Source organism: Notolepis coatsorum (assembly GCF_963971535.1).
Source record: "Notolepis coatsorum genome assembly, chromosome: 8".
NCBI classification, from domain to species: Eukaryota; Metazoa; Chordata; class Actinopteri; order Aulopiformes; family Paralepididae; genus Notolepis; species Notolepis coatsorum.
Genome location: NC_140172.1, coordinates 88403068 through 88415988, shown reverse-complemented (window position 1 = coordinate 88415988; position 12921 = coordinate 88403068).

Below are 12921 nucleotides of genomic sequence, written 5' to 3'. Positions count from 1 at the left end.
TTATTTTTATTTTTTGATGTTTGTATGTGTAACTACCCCCCACCCCACCTCATACAATGTACAGTTTCTTCATCAAATACTCTCTTCTTCTTTTTTAACTCTTAGCATATCAGGTAAGTGTGTGTGTAAGCAACATAGCATGACAAGCCCCATCCACACACACACACACACACACACACACACACACACACACACACACACACACACACACACACACACACACACACACACACACACACACACACACACACACACACACACACACACACACACACACACACAATGTACAGTTTCTTCATCAAATACTCTCTTCTTATTTTTTAACTCTTTTTGTATCACAAACAGTACTGTATTTGTAAATCTGGTATGCCATAAATGTATAGATGTAGCAGTACTGTCTACCTGTATGTCATGTATGTCAATGTTATGATGAATTGAAAATGGGGGACCGTGCCTATTGTGTGTGTGTGTGTGTGTGTGTGTGTGTGTGTGTGTGTGTGTGTGTGTGTGTGTGTGTGTGTGTGTGTGTGTGTGTGTGTGTGTGTGTGTGTGTGTGTGTGTGTGTGCGTGTGTGTGTGTGTGCGTGTGTGTGTGTGTGTGTGTGTGTGTGTGTGTGTGTGTGTGTGTGTGTGTGTGTGTGTGTGTGTGTGTGTGTGTGATTTTCAATTGCAAATCTATCACTTATAGTGAAATACCAGAGCCAATGGCCCATGATTCGAAGAACACCATTTTCAGCATATCATTTCCACCCACTGTTGTGGCAAGGGACAGGTTCCGAACGATATCTTGGAACGTCCACATGAGTGATCCGGACGAGGATGTTGTGAATGACAGAAAGAAGGGGACAGCAGACTATGACCGCCTGTTCAAACTGAAGCCCCTTATGGAGACCATCAGGTCTGCATGCAAAGCGCTCTACCACCCCAGGCAAAACATTTCCATTGATGAGAGGATGGTTGCAAACAAGGCCCATACTTCTATGAAGCAGTACGTGAAAGCCAAGCCAACGAAGTGGGGCTTCAAACTTTTTGTTTTGGCTGACAGTAGCAATGATATGAGCATTTTTTCAACAAGTATGGATGCCTGAACACAGAATGTCACCAGTATCACTGACTACCATGGCAAGCCTATAGAAAATTATTCTATTTAATAATAATAATTATTATTTCTTTCTTTCTTTCTTTCTTTCTTTCTTTCTTTCTTTCTTTCTTTCTTTCTTTCTTTCTTTCTTTCTTTCTTTCTTTCTTTCTTTCTTTCTTTCTTTCTTTCTTTCTTTCTTTCTTTCTTTCTCTCTCTCTCTCTCTCTCTCTCTCTCTCTCTCTCTCTCTCTCTCTCTCTCTCTCTCTCTCTCTCTCTCTCTCTCTCTCTCTCTCTCTCTCTCTCTCTCTCTCTCTCTCTCTCTCTCTCTCTCTCAAATACACTATACTGTAAACACAGTAAAATCATGGTAACCTTTCACTACCACACTACAGAAGGTTAACCTTTCACTACCACACACATTTTTTAATAAACTATCATGACTTTTCCTTTTTCCTCTGGGTGTTGTGTTTGCAGTCACCAGACTCATTGTAATAACAAAGGGCCTCAGACTGGAAAGCTGCCAGGTGTTAATTGCCCTAGAGAGAGGGGGGCCATGGATTAAAATGAATTCTGGGTAGTGTTGTAGTTGTTTCACTATTGTCACCGAATAGCCTGCTTGTCTCTTGAAGGCTATTATCTCTGAATACGTTTTGTGATATCACCATGAATCATAGGAAGTAGCTTGCAAAGTATCCCACCAAAATGTTCAAGTGATGGCTTATTTTGAAGGTATGAATCTGTACTTTCATAATATGTAAAAAAAAAAAAAAAAAAATGAAGATCCCTCAACATGACCCTGAAGTCCATACCTGGGCACATATGTTGGGTATTGTATGGATACAATACCCAACTATGTAGTGGCCGCTTGTCGCTAGGCTAGGCCTCCTGCTGGGTCCATTCACTGGAATAACAAAGGAACGACTGGGCCTTTGCTCCAGGTGTGAATGGTTCTAGTGACATTGATCACATTGAATTCTGGGAGTGTAGTTCTTTCATCAGATAGCTGAATGAACTTGGATCCTGTTCAAGTCCTATCCTGAAAAGTAGTTAGGATTTTACCAGAATGTTTGATAGGACATTGATTGAAAACTATCGTCTCAAATTTGACAATTGATGGCTTATTTTGAAGGTATGAATCTGTAATTTTACATTATAAGAGAATATTCTGAGAAGGTGGAGCTAGTTACTTTAGACCTCAGAGGGTCTAAAGAAACAAAGCACCCATGCATTCGACCAGGCCCCGCCCCAGTGTACCCCTATAAGGCGCCAGGCATGGTCACACTCGCCCTTCCTCTTCTTTCGTTTTCCATCATGGACGTGCTTTGCATCCCATGTAACTAGTGTGATGAAATGCAGAGAGAAATTGAACAATGTTGGGTTTTCGCCGGAGATTTGCCAGCCCCTGGAATCTTCTCGGCATGTTCCAACGGCACGTCGGGTCTGTCCTGGGGTTTCCTCGTGTTTTGACAGCAGATCGAGGGACGTCGCGCGATGTTTAGCTATCGGGCTAACTCGCGCTCAGGTAGGCTCTGTGCCATCAGGCATTGCTGCTGGTGTTAGTAATACTGCTGGTTGTCCTTTGAGACAACCGAGTTGTGTATTGGCGCAAGGGGCAGGATATCTGGGTAAACGTGACTCTGAGTTGGACGTTTTCCCGGCTATCCTGGAGCGTGCTGCTAATGCTGTAATGCTGGGTCACTGTTCTACTGTTCCCCGCTGTGGAATGTCACCGCTTTTCCCTCCTCTTAACCGGTTCATTGATGAAGGTCAGTCGGTAGCTAATGTGGGGGGTTTTGCTGAGACCTATTTACCCTTTTTACGGGTAATTGGGCTGACGATGGGGCGCAAGGCAGGTGTGCCATGGCTTGAGAGCCAGGTAGCATCGATCCTTTGCCCTGGCAGGGTTGAACGGTGTCCCACCCGGAAGCCGACGCTTGAGAGCAAGTCGGCCCGGCAGGTGGCAGTATGGACTGATAATGTTTATACTGCCATAGGATGGAATTTAGCTGCGGCCAGTGTCGTGGCTCAGCTGATTGTTTTTCTGTCCACATTGGCGTCGGGTAGTGGGGCTACAGGGCCAGCCGACGCTGAAAACATTGTGCGTGTTTTTGGGGTTATAGAAATCTTGAATCAGTCGCAAGCTATAACCGCAGGGAGGATCAGGATGCTATCAACTCTTATTAATAGGCATCTCTGGTTGGAGCAGTCTTCCCTTGGGGAGGAGGAAAGGTTTCTTCTCCTTAAGGCTCCTCTTTCCGCGGAATTACTTTTTTGTCGTTCTGCGGAAACTCGGGCGGTATTTGACTTGGGCCCCACACCTCCTCACGCCATGCAGCCAGAGGTGAGAGCACAGCCTCGTCAGTGACTATGGCGAGGCCCTCGACCAACGGCCATGTTTCCCCCGCCTGAGGTACCCTGGGCTATACTTCAACAGGTGTCCACAAGGCCGTCAGCCTTGGCGGCCGAGGGATCGGCTACATTGGATGAGCACGGCCTGAGAAACCGTCGCCGTCCTGCTGTGTGCAGCCCGCTCTCCGATCACTCCCTCCCCCAACACCAGCGGAAAAGGGGCTCTGATTTGTTTCCTTTGGCTGCGGGCCTCGGGTCTTCATTGAAGCGCATTCGGCCCCGCGTTTCGCTTCTCATGGGGACAGGGACTGACACCCAGTTGATGGCTGAGCCTGGGTCTGTCCGTGAGAATGTTATGCTGTCACTTGGCTCCCTCGCCACGTGTTCTGCGTCTGCGTTTGGGGGGCCTGGTGTTACGTCTGTCACCTTTAAAGGTTGTCAGCAGGGGGACTCGAGGCCTCTTTGGAAGAATGCTCAGCGCGGGTTACCCCGACCTCGCCTTCGCCAGGCCGGGTGTCACGTTAGTGCCTCCCACTCCGGAGAGCCCGGTAGTGGTCTGGCAAACCCGCGTGATTTGGGTGGTAGTAATATCACTGCAGGGCTACGGTGTGTAGGAACCCATGGGGTCCTCACACCTTGCATGTCCAGCTGCAGAACAGCCCCTCAGCGGTCCATGCTGGAGGGGTGTTCAGTGGGGGAGCTCTTGTCACCTGGTATGATGTCAGCTTCTCCCGTATCAAACCGGCCCTTTCTGTCGGGGTCCCCCCTTGGGTGCGATTGCCTCGTGGGTTGTATCAGGGGCCGATGTCCCGACTCCACGAAACGCCCTGCCCGCACGGTTAGCGGGTTCAGAGTTGGCTACGCACAGCGGGTGGGACCGGGCCGCCTATCTACAGTTCCTTGCGGGCCAGCGCCAAATGGCGGCGGGTGCGCTTTGGGAGTATCATCACATATGGCTACAGCAGTGCCATATGTCGAAGTGGATGGAGAGAACGTTGAGGCGGGGGCTTGTCTTGCAATTCGCACAACCCCACCCTCCGTTTTCAGGTTTGGTGCAGACCCTGTTGTCAGGGTCGACAGCAGTGACAGCTCTGGCCGACGAGATCCAATCTCTGTTGGTGAAGCAAGCCGTAGTCGTGGTCCCACGGGAGGACGCGATGTCGGGCGTCTACTCCCGGTATTTTCTGGTGCCCAAAAAAACGGGAGGTGTCAGACCTATACTGGATCTGTCCTCGTTCAATCGTCTGATTGTGGCGAGACGGTTGTTGACCGTCAAACACCTGTTAAGCGCTGTCAGGGTGGGAGACTGGTTCAACTCCATAGACCTGAAGGATGCGTATTTTCACATCCCGATTTTCCCTCCTCACAGGAAGTTCCTGCGGTTCCTGTTTCAGGGCGTGGCGTACGAATACCAGAGGTTGACGTTCGGCTACTCTCTGGCCCCCCGCACATTCACCAAGTGCGTAGAGGAGCCTTTACGTCGTCGGGGGATACGAATTATTTTCTATCTCGACGACATTCTGCTCCTCAGCCGGTCGGAGGAGGTCACCAGGTCTCATACCAGGCTGGTGGTGGAATTCCTCACCAAGCTGGGTTTTGCTGTGAACTGGAAGAAGAGTACGCCTCTTCCCAGTCAACAGGTGGAGTACTTGGGCTTGGTTCTAAGCTCAAGGTCCATGAGGGCAACCCTTTCGGAGCAGCGGCGAGTGTCTATCCTCGGCGCGCTCAGGGGTCTCCGTCCTGGCGGGACGGTTACGGCGCTGTATGTGATGCGCCTGCTCGGTATGATGGCATCTGCTCACTCTGTGGTCCCTCTTGGCCTCCTCTTCATGAGGAGGATACAGAAGTGGTTTTCCAGTATGAAAATAGACCTGGTGAGAGACAAGTGGAAACGTTTGAAGGTTCCCTTGTCGATACGGGGGATCTCGCCTACTGGAGGAGGCCTGGTGCCCTCACCAGCGGGGTCCCCTTGGGCAGCAGGCGGTCACACGTCACGGTCTTCACCGACGCCTCCCTCACGGGATGGGGGGGACGTGTCGGAACAATGCAGTGGGGGGCAGCTGGACGGTCCACGCTGCCCGGTCTGCTATGCACATCAATGTGTTGGAATTGAAGGCGGTCCTCCTGGTCCTCGAACGGCTCGGCCCCTTGGTGAGGGGCGAGCATGTGGTGGTCAGGACGGACAGCACGATGGCAGCGGCGTATATCAACAGACAGGGTGGAGTACGCTCCATCCATCTGCACCGGGCGGCGTTCAAGCTTTGGCTATGGGCGTCTCGCAATCTGCGCAGCCTGATGGCACTCCACATCCCTGGCAGGGAGAATGTGGGCGCAGGTGCAGTCGCAACGAGTGGGGTCTACATCCAGGCATAGCCAGACTGGTCTGGGTCCGCTTCGGGAAAGCTTTGGTGGATCTGTTTGCGAGCAGACAGTCTCACCTGTGCCCCTTGTGGTTCTCGGTCAGTCGGGAGGACAATCCTCCCTTGGGGGTGGATGCCTTCTCAATGTATCCATGGCCGCCCGGGATTCTGTACGCTTTTCCCCCATACATCTGATAAGTCAGTTGTTGGAGCGGGTACGTCGGGAGCGCAGGACCTTGATCCTGGTTGCGCCGGACCGGGGCACGGCTGTGTGGTTCCCGGTCCTAATCCAGCTCTTGGTAGCCCCGCCGTGGCCTGTTCCTTGGTCATTGCGGGCCCTCTCTCAGGCGCACAGCTCTCTGTGGCAGTTCCCTGTGCTGGGCCAGCCTCTGATGGTTTGGCTGGTGAGGATGGACCCTTCTGTGGTCGACACCATCCGGAACCCGCATGCTCCCTCCACTATCACGGTTTACGCGGGTAGGTGGCGTATTTTCCAAGAGTGGTATAAGGAGGGGGGCTGGGATCCGGTGTCCTGCCCCCTGGACGCTGTCCTTTCCTTCCTTCAGTCTATTTTGGATAGACTGTCGGCCTCTACGGTGAGGGTATATGCCGCGGCTATATCCTCTTGTCATGTGGGGTTTGAGGGCGTTACGTTGTTCAGCCACCCTCTTGTGAAACGTTTCCTGCTTGGCGCTTGGCGCCTTAAGCCGGTGGAACGGTCTCTATCTCCGAATTGGGACCTCCAACTGGTCCTCGGCCGGTTGTCCGAGGCCCCGTTTGAGCCTCTTGAGCAGGCGTCTTTGGAACAGCTGTCTTTCAAGACTGCGTTCCTGCTGGCCATCACCTCCGCTAAGCGCGTGGGTGAGCTTTGTGCTCTCACGGTGCGGCCGGAGTGCTTGTCTATTCGTGTCAATAGCGGTGCGACTCTGAGGCCTAATCCAGTCTTCGTGCCAAAAAATATCCAGAGTTCTTTTCGCTCCAGGGATATTGTGGTTCAGGCGTTTCATCCGCCTCCTCACGCTGGTGAGTTAGAGGCGCGCCTTCACCGTCGTGTCCAGTCCGGGCTTTGGGGGTTTACCTCAGCCGGACTCAGGACCTCAGAGCTACCAATCAGCTCTTTGTTTGCTACGGTGGTTCTCGCGCTGGTAAGGCACTGTCGAAACAGCGCCTGTCGCATTGGTTGTGCGAGGGCATTGCCCTTTGCTACACGTTGGCTGGGCTGGCCCCCCCTGGGGGTGTCAGGGCGCACTCCACTCGTGGGGTGGCGGCCTCTGCCGCCTTGTTAGGGGGGGCCTCGGTGGAGGACATTGTGCTGCGGCCTCTTCGTTAGGTTTTATCTCATGGACATGACTGGGGGTTCTGTTTCCCAGGCGGTTCTGAGGTCTGGGACCTCCCCTGCATCCCGCCCTTCGGTGGGTTAGCAGGGGTGTGTGGGTGTGTGCCACGAGGTGCTGTGTCACACGTGGTCCCGCCTGTGCTGTGCGTTTTTGGGGTCTCTAGTTCCCTCTTTTTCGCACTTGGGTGGAGTTGACTGCCGCCCCCTCTTCACTAGGAAGGGGGGGTGACGGGACTCCCTTCCCCTCTGGTGGTAGGGCTTGCGGGTCCTCAGGGGGTACATTTGTCGGGCCACGCGTCTGCTCTGCCCCATATCTCAATGGCGAAGAGCGAGACGCAATTGGCCAGTACGAGTATATAACGATAGTTATATGAGTACTGGCTGAGCGTCTCGCTCTTAGCGTGCCCTGAGGTCCCTTGGATTTTTTTTTTCTTGATGGAAAACTTTTCCAGAGGAAGGGCGAGTGTGACCATGCCTGGCGCCTTATAGGGGTACACTGGGGCGGGGCCTGGTCGAATGCATGGGTGCTTTGTTTCGTTAATGAAGTACAGTAGGTACTGGAGATGAGGTATATCTCAATGGCAAAGAGCGAGACGCTCAGCCAGTACTCATATAACTAGGTTATATACATAACCTATCGTTTTATAACCCGAGATTGGAAGCATGTAATAGGTCAAGCAGTGTGTCAATCAAATGGTGGCCATTTTAGCTTTCAACTGATGTGTTGGTTGAGAGTAGTGATGTGACAATTCATCGATTTGCATCGGTGCGCCGGCATAAACGCTCACGATGCGAGTGCCCGGTGGAATAAGTCTGCATGGGCTACAATTCAGGCTGAACTCGCGATGCATCTTGTTGTAGCGTCTTTGCATCGGTCAAAACCGATGCATTCATATAATTTCCTCTCATCCACTTCTGTCAGCAGTGCACTGACTGCACACAGAAGATACTATTGCTTTGCTACTAGTACAGAAGGCTAGTACAGCAGGTTCAAAGATAACTTCACATTTTTTATTGGCAATTCGTTTCCTTATATCGCTTCCTCCAGGTCCCAGTGTGTTGACAAAATGCGATCCTGCTCAGCTACGGAGCTCTCTCTCTCTCTCTCTCTGCTCAGCTACGGAGCTCTCTCTCTCTCTCTCTCTCTCTCTCTCTCTCTCTCTCTCTCTCTCTGCTCAGCTACGGAGCTCTCTGATTGATTGATTGATTGATTGATTGAAAAGTTTATTAACAGATTGCAGAATGGGTACAGTACAGTACAGCTCAATACATACAATTGTTAAGAGGATGCAGACCTGAGAAAGACTTTCGTCTTGTTTCCATCAGGGTCCTCCATTTTCAATTCATCATATGACACACACGACATACAGATAGACAGTACTGCTACATCCATGGCCGCCTAGTTATAGTTGAAAGTGGGGGTGCAAAATTTTTTTGTATTTTTTTTTTTTTTACCTTTTTTACCTTTTTTTTTTTTGCAATGGGTGGTTTGGAGGGGGTCCGGCACGACCCCCTCCACGGCAGATTTTTTAACATTTAATGAACACCTGTATGTGCAATTTCCTGCAATATAGAGCCTTCAATCTTGACCAAAATAAAGCTGCTCTTTTCACTATAAAACTCAGTTTATATTGCAGTATGATAGCTATAATAATAATAACTTCACTGCGAGGGCTCTTTTAGCTAACGCTAGCTAGGCACGTATGATAGCCAATTACTATTATAATAATAATAATAACTTTCCCATCCTCCCAAAGCCCCTCCGGCCCCGTTCACATCCGCAGCGCAGTACCAACAACAACAACAACAACAACAACTAATTGACGCTATCAATAGCCCCAGTGAGCGCGGCGGCTGAATGAATGAATGAAAACTTTATTTAACAGATTGCAGAATGGGTACAATACAGTACGGCTCAATACACACAATTGTTAAGGCGATGCAGACCAGAGAAAGACGTTTGTCTTGTTTACATCAGGGTCCATGTTAAGCCCTTTCGTGACTGTGCTGCACCGAGTGAATCCACAGTCACTTGCTCCTCAATGGGAAACCAACCTAGATTTACCATGAAGGACTGGTTCTGGCCGAACCGTTCGTTATACAAGTATCACAGAGACATTACAAAGGTGCTCACAGTTGCACGAGGGGTTCGCACAGAGATACGGGATGGTTTGAAAGCTCGGCGTTGCTAATAAATATTTTTAATATTTTTTTATAAACTGCTCAAAGCGGCATTATTTCCGCCGTTGGGTGATCACAGCGCCTGCGCACCATCCCGTATCTCTGGATTCACTCGGTGCAGCGCAGCAGCGCCGAGGCTCACCATACGAGAAATATTCAGTTTCAATCTGTTTGCGCATTTAGTATACAGTCACAGTGTTCGACTTACATGATGATTTGCTCCATTTGGATGTAAACGCCGAAGAATAATCCAGTCACAATGTTATCCAATATCCAGTCTGAATTTTTCAAGGGCTTTCGAAAAAGCCGCCTCCCCCAACATGTCGTATACGTCATGCCGACGAACCGTGGCCCGTGGGCACTGGATCAAACCATTAAAGTGGGGGGTCACACAATCTTTGGAAACTTAAAAACGTGCTATTAAGTGTCATTGCGTATTATTAATTTGATTGAAATTACTTAGTTATGCTTAGATTTATATATGGGGGGGGGGGGGGGGGGGGGTATATCATATTTTTCATATGATCAAAAAGTGGGGGAGCAAAACCAGCGTTTGCCCCCCCATGTTCAATAGTCGTAGAGCACCCGCTTCCCGTGCTCTATTGCGCAGGCGTCTATGGCTACATCTATACATTTATGACATACCAGATTTTCAAATACAGTACTGTCAAATCCAGAAAAAGAGTGTATATACATTTGACATAGAAACTGTGCATTGGGGGAGGTTGGGTAGGTGGGGTGGGGCTGTACATTGGAGGGGGGGGGGACACACTGTACATTGGAATACTGACCTACATTTGACATAGAAACTGTACATTGGAGGAGGTTGGGTAGGTGGGGTGGGGTTGGGTGGGGCTGTACATTGGAGGTGGGGGGGGGGGGGGGGGGTTGGGTACTGTTACATTGGAATACTGACAAAGCCATGCTTGGTCTTTATTGTACAACTGGGTTAGGACATTTGTAGGGGCCAGTTTTGAATTGCAGTCTCCCGTAGGTGTTCTTTGAGAGTGTTTTTGAAGGTGGGTAGTGATTCACATTCCTTTACAGCTTTGGGTAGGGCGTTCCACATTGTTGTGGCATAATTGCGAAACGTGTTTAGTCCCTTGTTTGAGCCGAATCTGGGTTTTACATGATTTGTGGAGCTCCCTCTGGTGTGATCGTGGTATTCACTGACCTTTGGGAAGTATTTTGACATGTACATGGGTACCTTGGTCGTGTAGTGTATCTTGTAGACCAGGCCCATTGCAAGTTGCTGTACTCTGTCGTCTACTCTAAGCCATCCTAGGTTGGCAAAGTGTGCAGGGGTGAGGTGGGTTCTAGGAGTCAGGTCAAGCAGTAGTCTGACTAGTTTGTTTTGAGATGTTTGTAATTTGGTTTTTAGTGCCTTTGAGGTGCTTTGGTGCTCTCTCTCTCTCTCTCTCTCTCTCTCTCTCTCTCTCTCTCTCTCTCTCTCTCTCTCTCTCTCTCTCTCTCTCTGCTCAGTGTGATTATTATTGTCTCACAGTAGTGTGTATACATTGTGTGTGTGTGTGTGTTTTTAGCTAAAGTGGATAGAAAACACAGTACTATGCAAAAGTCTTCTTAGGCACCCAAGAGTTTTTATATAAATTGTCTTACAGTAGATTATTTTATTTTTAATAATAATATAAGCTGCATATAACAAGGAATACAACCAAATCCTCTGTCATACCATAAAATTGTATCATTATTTTACATCGTGTTGAATCGCATCGTATCGCCCCGAATCGCATTATGTTGAATCAAATCGTATCGAATCGTATCGTATCTCAACAGGGGATGAATCGTATCGCATCGCATCGCCCGGTGCTTCAAATGTATCGTTAATGTATCGTATCGTTGGCACCGTATCGAGATGTGCATCGCATTGCATCAGCCTCAGTGAGGAGATGCACATCCCTAGTTGAGAGACAATAACACAGAGTGACTCCGACGTGTGAAGGCGGGCCGTCGGAATTTAACCATGTTAATTGGACCTAACCTTAACCATGTTAATTTAACCTAACCTTAACCATAATGTTAATTTAGCCTAACCTTAACCATAATGTTAATTTAACCTAACCTTAACCATGATGTTAATTTAACCTAACCTTAACCATGATGTTAGTTTAACCTAACCTTTTTTTACTTTTGGATAAAAGTGTCAGCGAAATGACTAAATGTAAATTTAAATAAATCAAATGAATATATTTTTGTAAATCTAATTTAAAAGAGACTATTTCAAAATGGTACGCATATAGTATATATTTATCAGCCTTGTTTTATTCTGTGTGTTAGTATTGATGATACATTCTGGTAAAATTTTGATTCTCAAAACATATTTTCTTTTTTAATGAAATGTGGGTGGGGGGTAATTTTATATCGGGGCCAATATGCTTTATCATTATGCTAAATAGTATTATTACCATCATCATTATTCCACCGGGAATCATATCCTTCCCTTCCTGATTCTTTTAGATTCAAGTGGAGCCTATAGGAACCCAGGGAGGTGTCGAGACGCCACCGATAATGAGCTCTTAGAGGAGTTAGCAGGAGGCGGCTGAAGATCCAGAAATGAACTTGTGAAGACGGTGACTATTCTCAGAAGTAGAGGCTCCAACTCGTTAGAGTTCATCTTCTCGCCTCACAGAAGATGAAATACATGATTAGAATATTCCTTCCTCCTGTCTCTCTCTCTGTGCACAATACTACTGTCTGACTCGCTGCGTCTCTACAACCTGGTCCTATAGGACACATAGCGCTCGTCACCAATGCGAGAGACTCCGGTCTCGAATCCTTGGGCCAGCCATCATACTAACTCGTTTGGCTGAGTTAGCGGGAGGGAAGTCGATGGGGTGGTAATCTGGCATTGTGGACAGCGACGAGATGTCCCACCATGCTACCTGTTACCTGTTACCTGTTTATTGCACAATGTTGTTTTTTATTGGATTCTATTACATGTTGTACCACTGTATTGCATCGTTGCGGGCAAGACCACCCGCATTTCATTGTATACTTGTATGCCGTGACAAATAAAACTCTTGACTTGACTTGACTCCTACAGGTCAGGTCAGGGCACCTGCACAGCAAAAGACAGGAAGTGGTGAAGGCAGTGTGACCTCCCACGCGTTACACTTCACCAATGAGAGTCCGCGCTGTCAGGTGAAAAGAGAGCCGCTGGCTGTCTCTGCATGTGTCGGAGGCCCGCCTGATCTCAAACTTACCGAAGTCGGCCCATGTCACCCCACTTCTTAGGGACCTGCACTGGCTCCCCATTGCTGCACGAATCCGCTTCAAGGCCCTCGACCTAGCATACCGTGCGGCAAAGGGAACCGCTCCCGCCTACCTCCGGTCAATGGTCTCTAACTACACACCCTCAAGACCCCTACGTTCTGCATCTTCTGGCCGCCTCAGACCTACTCCTATCCAAGCTCCGGGAGGTAGACGGTGGGCCGAAGGTCTCTAGAGGCTTCCGTTAATGAAATGATTGATCTGGTTAAACAGACTATATGTTATTGTAATATGAACTACATAATATACTATAATAACACATTTCCGTTTGTTGGCAACGGTTGTTGGGTCATATCTTTATGAAATTAATGTGTTGATAAGATAAAA